The sequence below is a fragment of the Chlorocebus sabaeus genome, chromosome 3, assembly GCF_047675955.1.
Source record: "Chlorocebus sabaeus isolate Y175 chromosome 3, mChlSab1.0.hap1, whole genome shotgun sequence".
Lineage (NCBI taxonomy): Eukaryota > Metazoa > Chordata > Mammalia > Primates > Cercopithecidae > Chlorocebus > Chlorocebus sabaeus.
In genome coordinates this window covers 18583763-18600595 of record NC_132906.1, presented here as the reverse complement: position 1 = coordinate 18600595, position 16833 = coordinate 18583763, and the positions used below count along the sequence as shown (strand labels likewise).

Genomic DNA, 16833 nt, shown 5'->3' with positions numbered 1-16833 from the left:
CTCATCCACGTTCCTATGCCCAGGTCTGAGTCTGTGTGAACCCACAGTGATAGCAGGGCAGCTGCTTCCTGGTCACAACTTTGTAGAAGGGATCCTGAATCTTTGGTAGGTAGCTGGTTTCTTTGCTACCAAATATAGTGAATGAGCTTCAGAAGATTGTTTTGGAGGGTTCCACTCTCTAAACCACTCCCCCATTTCCAGTGATCACTACCATGCCACACAATTTAAGCCGGACTTGGCTTACTTCAAGTGTCAAACAATTGAGGAGACTTGTGATTATATTATTATGTGCGAGATAAATTCTACTTATTATTAATGTCATTCTTTTTGTGCTGCTATAATTTTGAAATGTTTTCTATTAGAATCCAGGTCCCTGGAAGTATTACTGTATTAACTACTACTATCAGCATTAGCATTTTTATGGTAAATTGAAATTTTCCAGTATACTTACAATATTGTAGACAATTTCTTTGATTCCTGTATATGATGGAAACATTACAAAGGAACTTATGCATATGTCTGCTTTAAGAAGCTGAAGTGAAGAAAGGAACTGCATGTAACGAATCTTTAAATTATTTCCTTTATGTCTTAAGAAGTCATCTCAACAGTTTGCTCAGTGTTCTTGTAACGCAGGAGATGGACTTATGAGGCATAAAAGAGAGGGGACAATCTACTCTGTGGTTATGATTCTGTTGGTTCATGGTTACTGAGGGGCCCTCTCTAAGATCATGGTAGGAGCCGGGCATTAGTGATTCTTTACAGCTGTGAAGGGTGAGTGGCCTTTCTCTATCTCATCTTTTCTAAGAGTTTCAGTTCTGAACGCATGAACGGCTGTACTGAAACTCTATATTAGCATAAAGGGAAGGAAAGTGATCATTTACAATTCAGTTAAAGATACCTACTTTATAAACGGATTAAAATATATCTATATGTATTGCTATGTATCTGTATTTATTCCTTGTATATGTTCTGTTATCATTCTCACCAGGTGAGTCCTATCCTCATTACACACTTCTTGCCAGAGGTTGCTTTGTCTATTACTTTCATAACCCCACCTGTACTCCCAAAGTGTGTGCATGTGTGTGACATTGCTTGCAAAAACAGTCCCTGACTTTAATTTGCTTTTGATGTATTTTCACTGAAGAAAAAAGACATAGGTGCAAAAACAATACAAAAGAATCTATAAGAACCAAGTAACATGGTTAGCAAGTGACAAAAGAGTGCCGGTGTTTTAGGCAGCAAACTAAGGGCGAGGAAGGGTCAAAGTGTACACTCCACCTTGAGTTATCTTATGTAAAAGGCTACTCTGCAAGCTCCACAAAATACTTCAACTTATATCTCCCTTGCCAGAGTCTAGTTACAGGTCTATCACCAGCCACAAGGGAGACTGGGAAGCATAAACTTTGGCTGGATATTCTGCAATTGGGAAAAAATTACAGTATTTTGGTGAGAAAAAAAGAAGATAATTGACTTTAGATAGGCAACTCACAGTCTCTAGCAAAGCCCAGTTATGCTTTGGAGCCCATTATTGGGAATGAAGTTCTAGAACAAAATTTCAAAATGACAAAATAGAAAGAATTGCTCAACTATATTTTCCCCAATTTGAGTTATCTTATGGAGATTTCAACTCCTCAAGATCCATGCTGCTGTGGTGATGCTAGTCAGTTGGAAGACCTCACATCAGTGAGCAGAGAGAAGAGGCATGGTGTCAAGCGAAGCTGAAACCCAAGGACGGTCCTCTGTTTACTGAAACATGCAAGAGCTTTGCCACCGGGTAATACACAGGAGATGACCAGGCAGCAGAAATCAATGTCTACAATGGCTGCCAAGGCTGAAGGTCTGCCCTCTACTCACAACAGCACCAGTCATTCCAGAGCCTGGAAGGGCACTGGGAACATACACACAAGGGTTGGGAACCATCAACTCCAGGCATTACATCCTTTTCCACCCCACTCTGCCTCTGCATAGCTGGGCCTGGAGAGGATGAGTGGGACTGCATTAAACTCAATCACAGGTTAATATGAACTAAGGCAGCTCTTTGAACTGTGCATGGCATTTTAAAAAGTACCCAAATGTATCAGGCTGATGTCCAAATGCAGTTTAACACAAGAAAGACTTGATATCTCTCCTCTCCCACATCTTTTTCCTTACTCCTATTTTTGACCCAAAAGTGAGTGAGTTTATTGCCTGAGCAGAATTAGGTCAGACTCAAGCTGAATATCAAGTTGACAGAGCGGGTGGGGGTTGGTGCCAAAGCTGATTAAATGAGAAGTGAAGAGAAAGTTTCACTCTGTATCCAAATATGGGAATTTAGAAGACAAAAGGCTAATATTAGACTACTTAAGAATAGTACAAAAAGATATATGTATTGTCAAGAATCAGGGAGTTTCCACCCATGTCAATACTTCATTGTAAAAAAGCCACACTCTGATGTTAATAGGTATTTAAGATGCGCTTTAACTGTTAATATTAAACAGTTAATTGCTGTTAATTGGATAAAAATTGCTAATCTCTTGTATGGAAAGTCTTGAAAAACTGTACGCATTTCTGCTCTTCCAACATATAGTCTGCCACACATTGTTAATGCAGGGTCATTTTTTAAGAGTTCTTTAACTGGTACCATTCCCCTCCCATAACTAAAACAGCAACTCTCTGTCATAAAGGGGACAGCTTCTGACAGTCTGGCTTCCATATAGAAATGACAATCTCATTAATGATGCTAAGTTTATATTGTAAATATATTATCATCACTCTTACACCAACTGCTCATGTTAAAAAATAATTACTAATTGGATTCAGCAAATGTATTATAAAACGGTGGCTAATTTTAACTATTTTCTTCCTCTCCATTTTGAAAAAAAAAAAAAAAATGAGTGATTCAGATAAAGCAATCTGTTACCTGGAGGAATTTAGAATTTTTTAATGATCTTTGATCGGAGTTTTTAAGAATTGCATGAAAATGATAGTTCAGGTAAGAATGACAAGTGAATTGCAGCCTAAGGCTTGTATCTTTCTGCCCAAAATTTAATGATCAAAATTAAATCTACTAACTGGTTCTACCTTTGTTTCTAATTTATTTCTAGGATGCCTTAACAAGATGTGGTCTGGACACCCATTCTACTCTCCATGATTGCAGGCTCATATCCTTCTAGGTCTCTCTCTCTCTCTTCCTCCCAGGACACCTGCTCTTCAGTCTCATTTAGGTGTCTGGTCCTTCTACCACTGCACTCACTCTCTTTGTAGCCTCCCTACCCAGCCTACACTCTCCAAAATCGAATTTTGTTAACCTTCATTAACCTCTCTTTCATACCCTAATCTTCCTTGTCCATCTTGTCTTCTGCCACTTTCCAGCATAACACAAACCCAGAATCCATCAACTATCCATTTTCTCCACTCTTAACCAGGACTGCCAGGTAATGCTAGAGAACAAAACACACATTTTTCATAGATTGGTTCTATCACGAGTCTGCGGTTTCCAATGTCAATTTCTTCCTTAACACTTTCCAGAAATTCTGTTCATTCCCAAAGAACATTTATTCCTCATTGTGGTGGGACTACACTTTACTCTTCATCATCCCCCGCTGCAGTTTGGCTTTGCCCCTAAGGATGGCCTTGGCACAGTTCTTGCCAAGTTCAATGGTTCCTGGTCTTGGCTGAGTCCAGATTAAATGGCCGCAAGGGAGCACTTGGGATGGAAAGCTGGGCTCAAATCCTGACTCTGCCACTCATTACCTGTGTAATTTTGGCAAGCTTCTTAACTTTCTGAGAACCCATTTTCACCTTTATAAAAATATAAAAGGGAAGAATTTCAAAAATTAAGTAAACAAAATGGACATAATTTTTAAATTTTGTCTAATATTCTTTATCTTTTAATTGGAGCAATCTGTTAACTTATTACTAAATTTAGTTGCTGATATATTGGGTTTAAATTTTACATCTTACTGTTTGTTTTCTGTTTGTCCCATTCATCCTATGTTCCTTTTTTACTCCTTTCTTGCCCTTCTTTGAATTAATTGAACATTTTAATTATTATTTTGTTCCCTATCATCATTATTAACGTAATTTTTGTTTGGTTTAGGGTACTATCTATCATAAACTGTGGAATTAAGGATTTAGAGAAAGGATATTAAGGGTAGAGAAATGCACAAGGATAAAAATTCTTCATTTGGACAAGCATGCTATTGTTCTTTTATTTATTGAGCATCTATTATTTACCACATTCTGTTCAAGTCTCTGGGAACGCAGCAGAAAATAAAAACAGGCAAAGGCTCTGCCCTTATGCAGTTTATGGTCTAAAGGAGAAAGAGAATAAATTTTGAGGTCAGAGAGTCTTGGATTCAGAAACTAGTGTTGTCATTAACTAATTGTGTGACCTTACACAATTGCCTCCACATGATTTTTTCAACTGTAAAGGTTGAAATGATACTGTCTTTGGAGGGTTATTATGAAAACTAGAGATTAAGTATAGAAAGTTCCAGCACAATTGGAGCACATAGGAGGTAATGAATGGTGCTACAATTATTATTATTATATTCACCAAACTTCAATCCTATGATTTTTTTGGCCATAAACTAGTATTATTAAAAACATTCCAAGTGGTATATATTTAAATATTTCTTGCTCTTTCTCTTTCTGCCTACAAAAGAAAGCTGTGTTATATATGTGTTTTAAACGTTTGTACTTTTCTGCACTCTGGTTTTCAAGCTTGTGAATATGATTTAACCCATGGTACACAAGTTTGCAATAAGACCTTGGAAGAATAATAACCATGTGTAACATATGGTGACATTTGTCATCTTCCTTGTCAAGGCAGATGTTCACACTAGTGTTATATTACTTCTGGTGATGATTATTGACTGATAACTTTAATATTCATGCAAAAGGGTACATTAGGAAATCAGGATCATGATTTTAAAAGAGTACTATCTACAAATATATCCACATAGAACTGCATAATTAATTAATATGAAAACATTTTTTAAAATCTCTGGCTCATGACTACAATTTTTTAAATCGGAACTACTAGAAATCCAAACTCTTTATAATAATTCTCATGTCAAAGATATTACTGGCACTTTAATGTATTTATTACTTACTTGATTTCACTGACGTACCATTAACTGCATCTCTCATGCTGTTCTATAAAATGTGCCCTCAGTTATACCTCCCAGGAAAGTGCAGTTGAACTGGGAAAATGTGACTGATTATATTGCTAGGGAAGGTTATTACCAGTGGCCCTGGAACTTCACTGTGCATAAGAATCACCTGGGAGGGAGCAGGAAAGGAGGGAGGATATGTTTGGGGGCAAGGGTTAGAGATTGTCTGTCATAAATGCAGATTCCCAGGCTCTGCTCTGTGAGACTGCTTCATAGGTTGGCTATACATAATCTCTTAATCTAAAGAGGGGCACTCAGTGGGGATCTTTGATTTTCTGGACCAGTGCCCAGGAATGAAATCTGAAGGTGGATTCTATGCTGAATTATCACACTCCACATTTCTTATGGCACTCTAGTTAAGCCCAGAATTTTACCTAGGTCCCACTTAATTTTTAAACGGATATTTATTTATAATGAAATTATAAGAGCCAGATTTCTTGAACTGAAAAGTGGGCTATACAAACTGACCAGTATAACTCTCAATTGAAGGAAAAACATGAAATTGGAAATATCTAATCAATAATGGACAAAAGCGGTTTTTGAATCAATTCAGTTACAAAAGTACTTATTGGGCCAAGTGCTGTGGCTCACGCCTGTAATCCTAGCAGTTTGGGAGGCCGAGATGGGCAGATCACTTGAGGTCAGGAGTTTGAAACCAGCCTGGCCAACATGGTGAAACCCTGTTTCTACTAAAATACAAAAAAAAAAAAAAAAAAAAATTAGCCATGCATGGTGGCGGTTGCCTGTTATCCCAGCTACTTGGGTGGCTGAGGCAGGAGAATCTCTTGAACCCAGGAGGCGGAGGTTGCAGTGAGCTGAGATCGTGTCACTGCACTCCAGCCTGGGTGACACAGAACATGAAAAGTACCTATTGAAGGCCTCTTGAAGGCCACACAACCCAATAGGCATACGGTAGAGAAATATTTGAGCTGTCAAGGAGCCCCATGTCCATCAGACCAGGTACACACATAAACAAAAAACTAATAATACAATATTTCAAACATTAGGGCATGTAAGAGATATTATGTGAACAATAATGAAGAAACATCTCATTTCATTTGGGTGCCCAGGGAAGAAGTGACATTTGAGTGGACTGGGAAAAATAGGTAGAAATTCATAGAGTAGAAAAGGGAGAAGGGCTACTACCTCATCAGAGGGAAAAGTGTGAGTGAGGATGTGACTGGGGCACTCATGTTATTCAGGATGGCTGGTGTAGTAGAAATCAAATGAACCAATTCGGAAGGGCTCTGCATGTTTGCTAAGGAGTTGGAACCTTTTTCTGCAGGGAGCAGGAAACCATTAGAGGTTTTTCAATAGAATGACATCTGTGTTTTAGAAATATAATTCTTGCTGTGACACGGAACTGAAATGTGCCGTGATCTCGCTTGACCCTGGAGTGTTGTATGTGGAGACCCCTCTGCTAGGATGCCTTTCTTCTTGCGATTCCCTCTGGTCTGGATTTCCTGTCCTGTCTGATGTCACATCCTGAGGCATGCAGCAGGATGCTCAGGTTAACTTGGCTCCTGCTCATTTCCGGGTCTCACCTTTACATTGTTCTTCCAGGAACTCTTTTCCTGTCAGCCCTACCCCCACCCCCCCAAATGGGTCAGGTGCTCTTGCCATACGCTGCCTGAATGCCCTGCGATTATTCCTACCAAAGATCTTACCAGACGGTATCAAAATGCTCTAGGTTTCTCAATAGACTGCAAACTTCCTCCAGTGAGAGAAGGTGTCTTGTTCAGTTTTGTATAGACAGTGGCTGCCACCTCCCTTTTCTGGCTCATGTAGACACTTTCTTCTTTGAATTAATTAATTTTAAAATGAGAAAATTGTGAGTTTTTCTCAGTTTAGGTGCTGCGATATTGTGAAATATTTGGTCTTACACCCTGTCCTGGTATACAACTCCTAAAATTCTTAAAATCTTCCAAGTGATGTCTTTGGTACGATAGTGAGTTGACTGGTGGCTGGTATCCCCTAGGTAGCTTCAGGATGGGGCTGGTCATCAGAAAGACCAAGCAAGATTAGACGGTTGGGACTTTCAGCCATCCCCATTCTCAAGGGAGGGGTGAGGGACTGAAGGCTAAGTTGATCATCAGTGGCCAATGGTTTAATCAATCATGCCTATGCAATAAAACTTCTATAAAAATAATCCAAAACGAACAGGGTTTGGGGAGCTTTCAGATAGAGGAATACGGGGAGGTTCCTCCAGGGTGGCACACCTGGGGAAGGCATGGAATACATAGAGAGAGGCATGGAAGCTCTACACCCCTTCCTCTGTACCTTACCCTTTGCATCTCTTCATCTGCATCCTTTGTGATATCCTTTTAAGTAAACTGGTAATCATTTTTTCTCTGAGTTCTGTGAGTCACTGTAGCAAATTAATAGAACCCAAACAGATATTCGTGGGAACCCCAACTTATAGTCAGCAGGTCAGAAGCACAAAACAACCTGGGGCTTGCCATTGGCATTGCAAGTCAGGAGCAGTCATATGGGACTGAGCCCTCAACCTGTGGGAACTGCCGCTATCTCCAGGTAGATAACGTCGGATCTGGTGTCTGCCACAGAATTGACTGGTTGGTTATTGGTGAGAAGAAATCTCACACACTTGTTGGTGGCCAGAGGTCACAGAAGTCTAATGTGTTGATGCTTGTGGTGTGAGAGCAGAGGAAAAAAACAAACTTTTTTCTTCACAGAGGTGCATGAACTAAAATCAGAGCCTACGCTCTACACCTGTTCTGCTGCTCGCCACCATATGATTTGGGGGAATTTACCTAATTTCTCTGTGCCTAATTTCTTGTTTCTCACAAGGGATTAACAATAGTACCTAATTCGTATGGTGGTTGTGAGTGGTCAATGGGATAGTGCAAGGAAAAGCTGAATTTCAGTGTCTGGCACTTATTGCATGTTCAAGAAATACCTGCAGGACATACGTAGAGAGACGCTCCGCATGCTGGTCAAAAGCAGGCTGGTCTTCACACCTACTGACACAGAATGTCTAAGGATCAGGTCTGAGAATCCATATTTTAAAAAATAGATGCATTTTTTTTCTTTCAAAATCAATTCTTGCTTACTAACATCTAAATGATAAATGATATAGATGTGTGTAAAATAAAAGGTGAAATTTCTGCCTCTCTTAATCCCATGATCCAACCCTACCCAGAGAGAAAGGTTTTTATAGTATGCACAATCTTTTCTAGGCATAGATATAGATGATATAGCCCAAATATATATTTCACAATATCACAGTACCTAAACTGAGATAGATGTGGATTAATAGACGTACAGATACATGATAAAGCAAGTTTAGTAAACTGTTGGTGGAATCTAAGTGATAGATACACAAGTATTATAAAATTCTTTTAACTTTGCTATATGGTTGAAATTTTTCATAATAAAGTGTTGAAAAATAACATAGACATCGATAGAGACTTCTATAATATATATTAAGTAGGAAAGAGCAGGTTACAGAATATCGTGTATAGTATGATGCCAGTTTGTTAAATACTAGATAGATATTTGTAGTAAATATACTTTTAAAGTAATAATGACATAAATTTAGATGTAGATAACATAGTAGATACAGATCTATCTTTATGTTTGTATCATACCTGTATCAATATTCCTATATATATCTAGATCTGGAACATAATATACAGCTTAAATATACAGATACAAAAGTTGAGATCATATAAATGCTTATCAAAAGAAAGTTGTATGGTTATTCTTATATCAAACACAGTAGATTTTGAGGGAAAAAGCATTACTAGACATGAAGAAAAACACTTTATCATGATAAAATGGACAACTCACCAAGAATATATAACAATTCTAGATTTGTTTCTAAAAACATAGCCTCAAAATACATATGGAAAAAATCACAGAATTAAAAGGGAAAGTAGATAAAGCCACAATCAGAGAACCAAGTATCAACCAGTGGACAAAAAAATTAATAAAATATAGAAGATCTACACATACTAAGTAACAAATAGACCCGATATCTGAAGAAATATTTACCAAAATGTAGACAACATACTAAGCTATAGAGCTTTCTTGTAAAAATTCAAATGATTGAAGTTAGTCAGAGATTTCATGTTCTCTCACTACACTAAAATTTGGGTAGAAATATATAAAATAAAGCAAATGAAAAAAGTGGAACTAGAAAATGAAAATTAGAACATATTTTAAACTGAGTCATAGTGAGTATTATATATATCAAAACTTGTATGCAGTTAAAGTCATTCTCAGACTTTCAAATGTATGTAGTTGAAAAAGGAAGATCAAAATTAATGATCTGAATATCTATCTCAAACGGTTAGATATAATTAAAATCAAATAAAATGGAAGGAAGGAAATAATAAAGAACAAAAATCAATGAACCAGAAAGCAAATGTCGACAGATTCAACAAAGACAATATATTAAATTTTTTAAGACTAAGAAAATATATAAATTCTTAGCACAACTGATTAAGAAGTAAGACAGGGTGCAAATTATTCTTATCAAGGGCTGAAGGAAGGAACTTTGCCACAGAAATTACAGACATTGAAAAGATAGTAAGGGAGTATACAAACATCTTTATGCTAATTAATGTGAACATTTATATGAAACAGACAAATTCTTAGAAACACACAATTTTCCAATGGAAATGGAAATTTCTAAAATCTGAAAGTTCCAGTATTTCTTTTTTTTGAAATGAAACTTGAAAAAAATAGATAGCATTGTGTGTATTTGAGGGTCACAACATAATGCTATGTTGTGCTATTAATACATATAAATAGCAAACTGTTACCAAAGTGAAGCAAATTAACAAAGCTATCATCTCACATGGTTACTTCATGTGTGTGTGACAGGAGCAGCAGAAATCTACTGATTTAACCAAAATCTCTAATACCATTCCATTTTGTTAACTTTAGTTCTCATGTTGTACATTGTGTCTATAGACTTGCTCATCCTACATATCTGGATATAAAGAAATTGAATCTTAATACAGATAATGATGATGATGACATTTGGAGAACCTCTCAGACCCTGGCTTCAATTTTTTTATATCATGGGATTTTTTTATTAGCCTAACGCCGTGTTCTCTCCCCATCCCTTATTGCTTTGTCCTGACTGTACAAAGTATTACCTGATGGAGGAGTTGAGAGAAAGAACTGGGCATGCTCAGTTCAGTCATCTCTTTCCTGTTTTCAGGTCTGACTTCCTGCAAAGAGGACGCTTTCTGGGCTCTTGGCACATCATAATTTGCTTGCTCTTCCTGAGGAAACCTGCAATTGTGCAGTGATGTCTGTAAGCAGGAGGACATGTTGTCTTTTGGACAAAATATTAGCCAGGGTAAAGATCTGAGGTATTTCCTTTGACTGCCTTCATCAATAAGAAAAGCAATATTTTGAGATTCATCTGGCTTACTCCAATGTCTAGCTCTCAATTCTATTCCAGCTTGGGAAAGTAAGAAAGTAGCATTATTTATTCATTTTTTAAACTTTCAATAAATAGGTAGCTCCACTTTCACATCTGAAAAAATGGAGTTAATAATATTGTTAAGTGAGTTAATATGTAGAAGGTGTTTAGAACTTTGCCTGGCAAATAATAAGCAGTTAATAAATATTAGTTACTGTTATTTGTGTTAAATTACTGCATGCCAGAACTGGGCTAAATCCTTTACATTGCATCTTCTTATATAACATTCAGAAGAATTCTCTAAGGTAGACACTAGGATTACTCTTAAGTTACAGAGGAGGAAGCTGAAACTTGGGGAAGTTAAGTCATCTTGTTAAAGGCTGAAGGTTGCACACTTTGTGAGGTCTAACTTCAAAGTGCATAGCTGTCTTTTGCAAACACAAGCCATTGGTGATAAGGGGGAGAAACAAGAGAGAGAAAACCATTTGTGACAAATTTGTCACTATTACTGGAGAAGAAATTGAGAGTTGCAGTTCCTACTGATGATTAGCCAACTAATAGCATCAAGTCCTGAGAAAAGGACAGTTAGTTTCTCATGATCTTTAGAAGGACCCAGTTGAACAAGAGTTAAATCCAAATTGATGTTACATATTCATAGATCATCAAGCATGCCCAAGAGTATTCATGAACAATTTAGATATCACACCATTACAAGTGAAAAGATTAGGGTCTTTTCTAAATGTTTGGAGCCCCAATTCCAGTTCTTTTGGTGTTTTATCTCCTTCATGAGAAAGTCTGAAGGAACCCTTTCCCTCAGCATTCCAGTGCAGCTTAAGTTACACTGCCCCACTCTTAAAAATCGTTTCAAAATCACTTAGCCTTTTCTCTCCTCTTCAGTACTCTGGGCTAACCAATACCTTTCTTTTCAGCATTAACAGTCTTGCAGTCAGGCTTACCGCACATGCTTCTCCTAATCATTCCTGAAAAGGATAAGAAAAGATCTTTTAGGAAAGAATATATGCTATTTGAAGCAGATCTTGGATCAGTGCTTGGTGGAGAAAACATTCAGAGAAAAACACACAGGTCCCTCAAGCAGATCTGGATCTTGCTAACATTCACGCAGGTGTTTGGAAAACCACGTATCTTTACAACCTGAATCTGAGCCAGGAGTTAAAGAAAGAGATATGTTTCTTACACTTTTGTGAGAAGATATATGTGATGGGAGACTTTCAAGAACTACAGTCATTTCTGGAGCCAAAATTTTATCACACTGAGAAGGGGGCTGTGCATTAAATTTCAAAGTGTTACTCAAATCAAGCCAAGCTGTCCACATATCTGGAGTTAATGAATTAACAAATATTCAGAACATGTGAACAAAATCAGACACACTTTGAAGTTTTTTTTAAAAATATGTATCATATTTGTGTGAAGTCTAGTTTTTATTATCTGGTTTATTATGTCTTTGGGCAAATACAAATAGATTCTCAGGGACCTCAGTTTCCCTATCTGCAATTAGGACTAAATAAAGCACGTTGGCACATAAAGAGGCTTCTTAGATAATGCCTATATTTCACTCCGACTTTCTTGGATATAGCAGCTATAAAACCACGAATATCTGAGCCAGATTTTCCTTATGTCTGAACGACTCCCCCAAGGAATAAGTAAAGCACTTTTCAAAAGTACCATTAGCTCTTCTGAATTGCTGCTTTCTTGGATTGTATGGTACCCAGGTGGCTTTTAAGTGTTAACCCAACTTCCTGAAAACTGTCTCCCTGGTTTCCAAAGATTAACTAAGGCAATTGGAAGGTAAGATCTGCTCATTATTTTAACATTTTCTATATTTTCTTTATAGGGCATATTCAGCTAGCCCACCCCAGAGTTTCCATTTCATAAGAATGCTCTTTCCTAACAAAGAAGAATATTTATGAAGCTTTTTCTGACATCTCCAAAATCAAAGTAATAAAAAATTGTTTAAATTGCTAATCCAAAACTAATGTTAAACTATGACAAGCAATAAGGTATAATTGCATGAGAGATAAAAAAATTTTCTACCGTATTATACACTTGTAACTATTAAGTTCCAAGCTTCAGAAAGAGAAAAAGAGATACTGTGTTAAATGGTAGGATTCAGGAATCATAAAAAGGATGGTATCTGCCCAAACTTCACATAAATAAAATCTATGTGAAAGGTGTCAAGGGGTTTTGATGGAGACACAAATTTTACTCACACATTTTACTCTTGAGGATTTATCATGTTTCCAGGATCACAGTTGAAATTACAGCTTTGAAATGTCCAGAAATGTACTCTTGGTTCTTAGGTAAATTATATACGAAGATGTGCTTTAAGTATTCAAACAAATTACAGTTGCTTTAAACGGTATTGAATCCAAGAGTCTTTGGGCCTCAAAATAGAGGACAAAAACACTGCTGATTTAAACAGTAACATTTCCTTTTTCTTAAAACATTTCCCTTTTCTTATCTGCATTGCAGAATATTTAGGAATTGCATATAAGCACAAAGAAGAAAAAATCATGTATAATTCTAACATTTAGGAATCAAGATCATTGTACTGTTATTACATATTATTTTCTCCATCATTTATAATGACCATGTGGTGTAACATTTTATGGATATACCATAATTTATCCAACCAACTCCCTATTGTTAGAAATTTAGATTGTTTTTCTGTTTTTTTTGTTGTTGTTGTTGTTGTTTGTTTTTTTTTGCCAAAATACACAAAATGACAATGGGTATCGCTGTAGGTAAATATCTGTACAGATCAATTGGGTCATCTATAATTAACTTTGGGCAGAGACAGAACTTACAAATGGAGAAAATGTAAAAGGTGGGGAAGCAAAGAAGCCTTGTTTTCTAAGAAGTCTGCTCTGGCGTCCAAGGTCATCTAGGCTGGAGTCAGTCTCTTGCTGCTCCTGGAGCTTTGAGAGGCAGCCTCCCCCTTCAGAGACCGCTCCGCACAGCTTCATGGTTAGAGATCTTTAAGATTCTAGGAACACCTCATCTTCCAGTTGCTAGAAGGAGGGATGGCTCCGGGAATAATAGTTGTGACCAAGTTGGAGAAGGTTACAAACAGAATTGTAGGCATGAGGGGGAGTCACAAAAGGGGGACGGGGTGGAAAGGTTCTCTCAACATATGTCCTAATGATGCACTGCCTCATTCACTGTCATGCTCCTGACAGGACTTCCCCCTATATGCGGTGAGCCCTCAGGTGGGTGCAGACTGACAAGAACAAGCTACTGCCTTGGTTTTGCCCTGGCAGGGACGGGCCTCACTCGCTGCTCTCATTGTCAGTGATGTCTTAGAACCCATTGTGTCCGGACTTGGTTCCTTGATATGTGTCCGGAGTTTCCTCCTTCTAGTGGGTTCTTGGTCGCGCTAACTTCAAGAGAAGCCGCGGACCTCGCCGTGTGTGTTAGAACTTTTAAAAGGTGGTGCGTCCGGAGTTCTTTGTTCCTCCTGGTGGGTTGGTGGTCTTGCTGACTTCAGGAATGAAGCAGCAGACCCTCGCGGTGAGTGTTACAGCTCTTAAAGTTGATGCAGACCCAAAGAGTGAGCAGCAATAAGGTTTATTATGAAGAGTGAAAGAACAAGCTTCCACAGGGCTGAAAAGGAGCTGAGAGAGTTGCCCCTGTTGGCTGGAGCGGCCAGCTTTTATTCCCTTATTTTTCCCCGCCCATGTCCTGCTGATTGGTCCATTTTACAGAGTGGGGACATGTCCATGTTACAGAGTGCTGATTGGTCCATTTTACAGAGTGCTGATTGATGCGTTTTACAGAGTGCTGATTGGTGCATTTACAATCCTCTAGCTAGACATAGAGCACTGATTGGTGCATTTACAATCCTCTAGCTAGACAGAAAAGTTCTCCAAGTCCCCACCCCACCCGGAAGCCCAGCTGACTTAACCTCTCACCCTGGAGCATGATGTAGCCTGACGTATAAATAACTCCTCTGAGCTTCATCCTCGTCTCCAGACTCATTGTCAAAGCAGAGTCAGGCCTCAATACCCTTGGCGCCCCCAGCTTGAATATCTTTCCTCACTTCCAGAGTCTCTCTCTTTCTATAAAATACAGGATAACCTTTATTTCCTAAGTAGAACCTCTTTCAAGATTCCAGGCAGAATTTATTTCTCCTTACTCTTATTCCAGTAGCAATGACACTATCAGGTTGGTTGCCTACACGTTGCCTCACACAGTGGGCTGTGAATCTTTTAATGGTGAAGACGAAGGGCTCTGCACGAATGTGTCTTGGTGCTAAGAACAGTCTGACATATGCAAAACATAGTTTTTACTTCTTCTCTAATGAATGAGTTTAACTATTTGAGACCACTAACTCAGTAATTTACATGTCAGCATTTCTAAACAGCACTCATTATACAACAGCCATTTTTATAATTCAATCATTCATGCAACTCATCTGACCTGGTTATTAAAATGGGAAGAAAATTCACAAAACAATAAAAAAATTGCTTTTCATTATATGTTGTTCTTAAAAGGAAAATAAAAAGAAGCAAAACCACAGAAAAGCTGTAGCATCATGCTCTACTGTTAAGAAGCATCTCTCTCTCATTTGCCTTGGTTCACTTTAGTATTCACAGAATCTCACAGTTTATGTTAAACCAAGAACTGAGTCCCAACATATGTTCTTATTGGAAGGCTTAGTATAGTACGGCCTCAGTACCTTTAAAACAACTAGGAAATATATATAAAGATGGAAGTTCTTATCATATGATTATAAATCAGTAATAGAAACATACAATAAGTGCTTCAAAAGTAAATATAAACTAATACATAACTTTACATGGTCTTTAGTTTTCGCTCCTTTAGTTCCTAGAAAAGGCCACCCGAAATTGATGGTGTGCAAATGGCCAGAAAATTTTACTGTGGTGTGATCATTTTAAAGAAATAATATCACAGTTTAAAAAGTATCCTTTCAAAACTTGAACTTTATTTTGATGATCAGAATTTGGTAAAAAGAGAGTTTATCTTGTATACCATCCTAAGAAATGAGGCTAATCTATACTACATATAAGGTGAGCTTACCTGCAAAGGATATCACAGTGCAGAATCAAACAGTCACAGCGAACCCCAATAACTAAGTAAGATGCACGCCTATTCATTTTGGGGTAGGCATGTCTTCCTTTGAGTGTCAATAATCTGGGGATGAGAAGTCTGTCCATTGTGTATGAAGGGATAGCAAAGACCCTGGGCAGAAGGGAGGAAGGGAATAACATTGTGTCTGAAGGGGTTTCCAAAGGAATGTCACCTTGGAGAATTATGTAAAATGAGAGTTTCCAAAGGAAAAGAAGCCTGCACTTTACCTACAATATTTCTGTGCTTGCATTCACATTATATTAAAATGCAAAAGTTGTTAACATTTTGCAGTTTTCTTTCACTTGAAAATCATTTAAATGATAACCTAGATAATGTATTCTCTGAGAACATGCTTGAGAAGCACCCAAGATGTGTTGCTTCTGGGGAGAATCTTAGGAAATTGTGGGTTAGCATACATATGCTTAAAAAAGCACAGTTCTTAAAAAGCATAGAGGCATCTCATATAAAATATAAGACCACCATCAGAGGAAATAAATTTAGAAACTGTTGACAGTTTGTGCCTCTGGGTAATGGGAGTAGAGGAAGATTTAAACTTCTTATTTTGGCTCTACTGTCTGGATCTTCAAAAAATTTTTATGATGTGCATGCCTTGCTTGGAATGAAGAAAAAAACTTAAAATAAGTATAAAGGATATACCCTTTAAAAATAAACAGCTTAGAACTTAGGTCCTCAGGCTACGAGTCTGATTTTTTTAAAGAAGCAGATGCTACACACTGATTCTTTTAAAGAAGCAGGTGTGCGTCATCATGCCTGGCCAATTTTTAAATATTGTATAGAGACAGGGTCTTGCTTTGCTGCCCAGGCTAGTCTAGAACTCCTAGCTTCAAGCAATCCTCCCAGCTTGACTTCCCAAAGTGGTGGGATTACAGGCTTGAGTCACTATGCCCAGCTAAATTTAATTTTATTTAAAAAAATAAAGTTGAATGAGGAGACCTGTTCCTCCTTCTTGGAACTGTTTTCTCTTGAGTTCTCCATTACCTCCTGGTTTTCTTTGTACCTCTCTCAGACTCCTTCACTGAGCTTATCTACTACTTAAAATGTGTTTCACTCTGGAGTTTCAGCCTAGGCCTTTTCTAATGTTTAACCCTTTCTCTTTGGGAAACCCCGTTTGTTCCATATCTTTGCATAACACCTGTCGGTATGATCTAT

General features: G+C 37.7%; 1 long non-coding RNA gene across 2 annotated transcripts in view; it reads left to right on the top strand.

Annotated features, from left to right (window-relative positions):
• LOC119620084 (uncharacterized) overlaps positions 1-16833 on the top strand; it is a 485174-nt gene that overhangs the window by 271762 nt on the left and 196579 nt on the right. The gene's annotated exons all lie outside the window — the stretch shown is intronic.